Source organism: Lactuca sativa, chromosome 1, assembly GCF_002870075.4.
Source record: "Lactuca sativa cultivar Salinas chromosome 1, Lsat_Salinas_v11, whole genome shotgun sequence".
NCBI lineage: Eukaryota > Viridiplantae > Streptophyta > Magnoliopsida > Asterales > Asteraceae > Lactuca > Lactuca sativa.
Window position 1 is genome coordinate 123,770,381 of NC_056623.2, and position 6,070 is coordinate 123,776,450.

Below are 6,070 nucleotides of genomic sequence, written 5' to 3' on the forward strand. Positions count from 1 at the left end.
CGAGGGGGAGTTTGGTCTTGATCGCGCTAGCTCGTTGGAGATTAAAGCCGGACATCCAATCCTAACTTTGAGGGGGAGAATGTTAGGGTGCAAAGTCACTCTTGGATGTAATGTTTTAGGCTTTCCTCTTTGTATGTGTAAATGGGTTGAGTCTTTCCTATAAATAGGAAGTGAGTGACTCCCATTATGAAAGGAATCATTTTGGAGTGTTAGACTAGAGAGAGAATTTGTGTACAAACCTATTTGTATATTCTTTCTAGATCTAATAAGAGCTTACAAAGAATTAGTGACTCCTTGTGTTCTTGATTTGTATGATGAATCACTAGATCTTTTCTAATTCCGCACATGCAATCATAATCAACACCACTACAATTTCCATTTGTCTTGGGTTCAAAGTCAGTGAAAGTTGTTGTTATTCAAGTGTTTAATACTTCACTTCATCGCTTATCAGAAGGAGACGTTATAAGAGTCTCCTTGATGTATATGCTAGAGTAAGGATTTTTTGGAAGATACCCTCGACAACCGGTTCAAGATGGATATCTTGCACTCGTTTCTGGTTTGGATGAGTTTTAAAGGTATAAAGTTATTTAGATTATAGAGAATGTATATTATATCAAATATTTGTTAATTTATAGTTATTAAATGCTACTGTTGACATAGGTACCCATAGGGAAGAATAGTATGGGATTTGACTTACAAGTAGTTGAATGTTAACATTACCTATATATATTATGCAAAGATTTGTTTATGTATTTAAGGTATGTGAACTATCTTTCATAAGACTTCTTCTACAAAAAGTATTTTAACATTATTATGTTTGTTAGTTGTTTGAAATCTTAATTTTATAGATTTAGATCATTGAGACATTTCCCACCAGTAGGATAGATAGTACCCCTTGGGTAGTTGCATACCCTCGGTTGAGGTGTTTATTGGCTGATGGTTGTGCATGTGTGCTTGATGTTACTAATGTCAGTAGCTTAGTTTAACTTTTATTATATAAGTTTCTATGAGAGAATTGATTTATTGTTTTATGGAGCTTCCCCATAATCAGATGTTGCAACCTACTCTGCAGGAGTGTGATGCATTGTGGAGGTATGAGAGTTAGCCATGGATGGAGACTGCAAATTTAACTGACATATGAGTTTTGGCGTTTGTGTATGTTGTAGACAATTTCCTTATGATAATGTAGTATAAACAAGCTTATTTGACCGAACACAACTTTTTTTAACATTTATAGAATTTTCTAATTTGGCACAAACATGACTAAGGGTACTTTAGATCAACAATATCATACTCTCGACTACTTTTCTTACCAGCTTTCACATTATATCTACTATTAGAATTACTCTTACTTTTGACAGCTGACTTAGTCTTACTTGAAGATTCTATTTTATTGAATTTACTGAAACCTGAGCGTCACAATTACTGATTGTGTGAATGTAGCAAATGCTTTTTTTTTCTAAATCGGATCTTCATGTTGGGATGGGATATAATTATGGTTTCGTGGAAGTCTGGTTTGTCCTCTTTCCATCAATGGTGGTAATACAACCATGACTTCTTCTGCTTGTTCGTATTCAGTTGGAACTGGCATAGGAAACACAATCTCTATATATGTTGCTCAATATGTTTCCATTGTGAAGTACGATGACACCCATTTATTGTAGTGTTGATATCTCAATTCTTTGAATACCGCCATAGCATGAGTACAAGGTATACCAAACAATTTTCATTTCCCACATGTACAGAAATAATATTCCAAGTTGACTATACCATTTTTCATTTGATCAGTCACTTCAATTTGTTTGTATTAATCAGGTATACCCGAAAACCGATTTGTTGATCCTCTTTTTTGATAACCTTCTTAGCATACTCAATAACATGTTTTTCACTTTGAGCTATAAAAAAATAAAAACATATTGTCATGAATAATAAGTTCTGGTAAAATAATTTGAATGTACTATACTTTATATAAGGCACCTCCACTATTATGTCGTTGACATCATCATTATTACATTGTTGCTCGAAAGAAGTCAAACAACATTGCTAATAGTAGTTTTTGTATGTCTTTTGATAATGCATTGATAGAATAGGAATTGTTTGATGTCATTAAATTATAATGAACCACAAGGAAAAACGACCTTGCCCATTTGTGGTTACCTATTACGTCTATCTATGTACGACAATCATCAGATAGTACACATCATAATCTAGCCAAACATTCTTTGAAATCAGACTCCCAATAAGCTTTTGCAGCTTCCAAAAATAAATTTTCGATTATGTCTTGTTTTCCGATCTTTGAAATCATATTCATCAACAAATGACGACAATAGAGTGTGTGGGTAAGATGAGTTAAATAGCCATTTCAATTGAATTGGCTCTATCATATATGATAGCCAAAGAGTTCATATCCATAATACAGTCTTGGAGTCTTGAAATAAAACAATATCCATGTTTTTCTGTGACAACCCGAAATTTCCATTTTGTACAAACAATATCACTTCAATAGAAGTTATAACAGTCATAGTCAATTTTCAGACTTTTTGTATAAGTTGGAATAATCCAGGGTTTACACTTCAGTAAATATCAGGAGAGTGGATGCACTATGGTTTTGTGCAACACTGTTATCCCAACACTCTGTTATAATAGAAATCATTTCAGGAATAAAAATATTTTCTGTCCAAAATATCTCAGGACTATAAATAGATTTCTGAACCAAATTCATTCATTATTCACATTTCCAACTAGAGAAAAGCCATTTTCTCTCTCACGGATCTTCGGGTTTTCATCCCAAATCATGAGTAAACTTCTCTAATTGTTTTATAATACTTGTTATATGCTTAATAACATAGATTACATGTCGAATACATGAGATTCGGGAGTTTACCGCCCAAGAACGTTCTTGGGGAGTAAACTCCAAAATGAAGCTTAAAGGCTATCTAGTCTCGTTTCCTTGTTAAGTAACCAGCTAAGGATTATATGTATGTACATTTGAGACTAGAAAACAATCAAAAACACCTAGCTTAGGGTGTTCACGGCCCAAGAACTTCTTGGACCGTGAACTCCAAAAACAAGGGCCAAAATGTGCCCTAATCACTCCTAAGGCTTTAGACATTAACCCTCATTTACTTCTAGCTAATTTGTGGACTTTAAAACATCAAGAACAGCCCTCAAAGTGAGTTTACGGCCAAGGAAGACTCATAGGCCGTAAGCTCCAAACCAGGGCACCAAAGTGTGCCTAGGGTCCTCATTAGCCTTTAACAAATGCCTAGAAATTATCCTACTTGTGCTTGGGACTTGAAAGAATATAAACACCCATCCCATGAGAGTTTACGGCCGTAAACTCTAAGGGATTTGGCCTTGGGGCCGTAAACTCCTCAAAGGAGTATTTATATGCCCTAAACTACCCAAAGGATTAATCAACCAAGCAAGGCTTATTCTAGGAATCAAATAGCACTTCAAAACATCAATTACCACCAAGATTGGAGTTCACGGCCGTAAAATCAAGGGTTTATGACCGTAAACTCCTTATGTGGGGTTTATTGAGGAGTAAACACTTATACAAGGCCCTTTGGTACATTAAACCCCTTTAGCCTTGTCCCACAACAACTTAGATGCAACCATTAGGACCTATAACACTTATACAAAGTGTTTAGATGTTCCTGAGTGTCCCAACTAAATTTCATTAGTTATTAATTGGCTAATTAGTTATATATATGCTCATTATATGATAACTAGGCTTGTGCGTGTGAACAAGTCTCCGTTTGCCACCTAGCACGATATCCGACACTTCAATCCAATCCACACTCCACAAGTGAGTTCATACCCCTTTAATTAACCTTTGGAATACTTTTAAATGTTTTAAATACTTTATGGGGGGATACAAGTTAAATACTATTAGTTATTACATCAATCACATGTGATTAATAACTAGAAAACCAATGATTTTATTACTGTTCAAACCGTTTATCAAACTGTTTTACTTCAATCTGTTTTACAAACTCTTTTACTTATCAAATACTGTTATTTAAACTTTGTTATACTTCTTATAAATTGCATGCCCATATATGTATAGATATATAAGCAATGTTTAAAGGGCTTAGGAAGGCCATCCGCCCTATTTCCTTTTCGCACTTGAGATGTGGTCTGGTGGGATTTCGGGTAGCCCTCCGAAGGTCGTTTCAATATTAATTATATATCAAATGTACATATATAGACATAAAAGTACTCCTTTATTCATGCGTATCAGTACATCATTAGTAAGTAACCATCGGGGTAACACAGGATCATACTACTACAATTTCTAGATCAATAAGTCAGTTCATTCATGAGTCAATACTTATTACTACAAGTACATATACAACTATACTAGAAAGAGAACATATACAACTATACTAGAAAGAGAACATATACAACTATACTAGAAAGAAAACATATACCACTATACTAGACAGAGAACATATACAACTATACTAGAGGAAGAACATATATAACTATACTAGAACAGTTCATTACATTACATATACAAGAATACGTTCATTATTGTGATATGAATCGGAGCATGAATTAAATGCCATGGCCCGAGTTGTAGCCATAGTCTCTTGAAGGGAGAGCGTGAGTTTGCGTATAGATCTATACTGGATTGACTATCCTACACCTTGCTGCTAGCTACAGCCGGATCTACAGGTCTGCGGGTGCCAAACGTCATTCCATTATTACGACCATTCGTATGTCGTTGTTACCAGTCGATAGTATGGTGCAATTAGTCACATCATACCTTAATATAAATCCGGTTTAAGGTAGTTAGTACAGCAGTAGTTCCTATAATACAACAATACAGTACTACAATAATTTACCCATTACATATATTTAGTGATTATTTCACTTCAACATTAATGTACAAACTATATTTTGTTAAATGATAGTTACACTTGGGAAATTACACACTTGTACAACAAACGAGCATACAAAACAGTTAAGCCTTGGTAGAAGGCTACTTTAATAGAAAATATAGGTTTTTTTGAGAGATTCAAACTTTTACAAAAACTTACAAACACTTACATACATTTTACACACTTACACTTGAGACATGTTCAAACGTTTTGATAACAAACACCGACACTAAAATACTTATGAACTCACCAGCTTATTGCTGATAAACTCTTTCAAAATAACTTGTATTCTCAGGTCATCTGTAGACAGGTACCGAGGCCAGCTTTTGAGAAGATGGAGCGCATCCAAGACTCATCTTATTATTTTGATTTACATTATATTTTTGGTGTCTAAAAGTGTATTGAACACGCTTGTATTAAAATTATATATTTAATGTAATGGATGATGTTGTTTGCTTGTTTACTTTTACTGTGTTGTGATACTTACATGACGTCCTCCGCCCCAGAACATTTCCGCCGTTCTTGGTTTTGGGGTGTGACAGATTGGTATCAGAGCATTGTTTATAGTGAATCAAGTATATCAACCCATAAAAGATATACTAAACTATAAACCCATTAGGGATTAAAGCACTCTGACCAAGTGTCTATACTTTAAATATTAAAATATTTAATTAGCTAGTCTGCATTCATACTAAAATCGGTGTCACAATGACAAGAACAAAAGTATTACGATTGTTAAATATCACAAGTGAGCTTAGGGATGTATAGTTAGTCCTGGGAATGGCATAGCTTGATCAACTATGCTGGTCCGAGGAGTGATTAGCATATGCCCTAGAATGGTTGTAATGTGTTAACAAGTCCAAAAACTTACCAACAATACCACAAGAAGATCAGTAGAACTTAAAACTTAAAATACTATAGGTGTATTTTGTACTACTAGCTACATGTATACTACATTCTTATACCTCTCTTCTCGCGTAGATTTAGATGGCTGGATTCCATCACAGAGACCCGTACTTTCCAAATGAAGGCAATGCCGGGTGGATCGAAGAAGAGCCCGAAGATGAGCATCCAATCCCTTTGGTTGATCACCTCGCAGAAGGCTTTTCTGATGGATCCGACTCCGAGCCTGAAGTCAACAACCTACCGTTAGTAGGTCAAGCCCCGAACAACAACCCCCG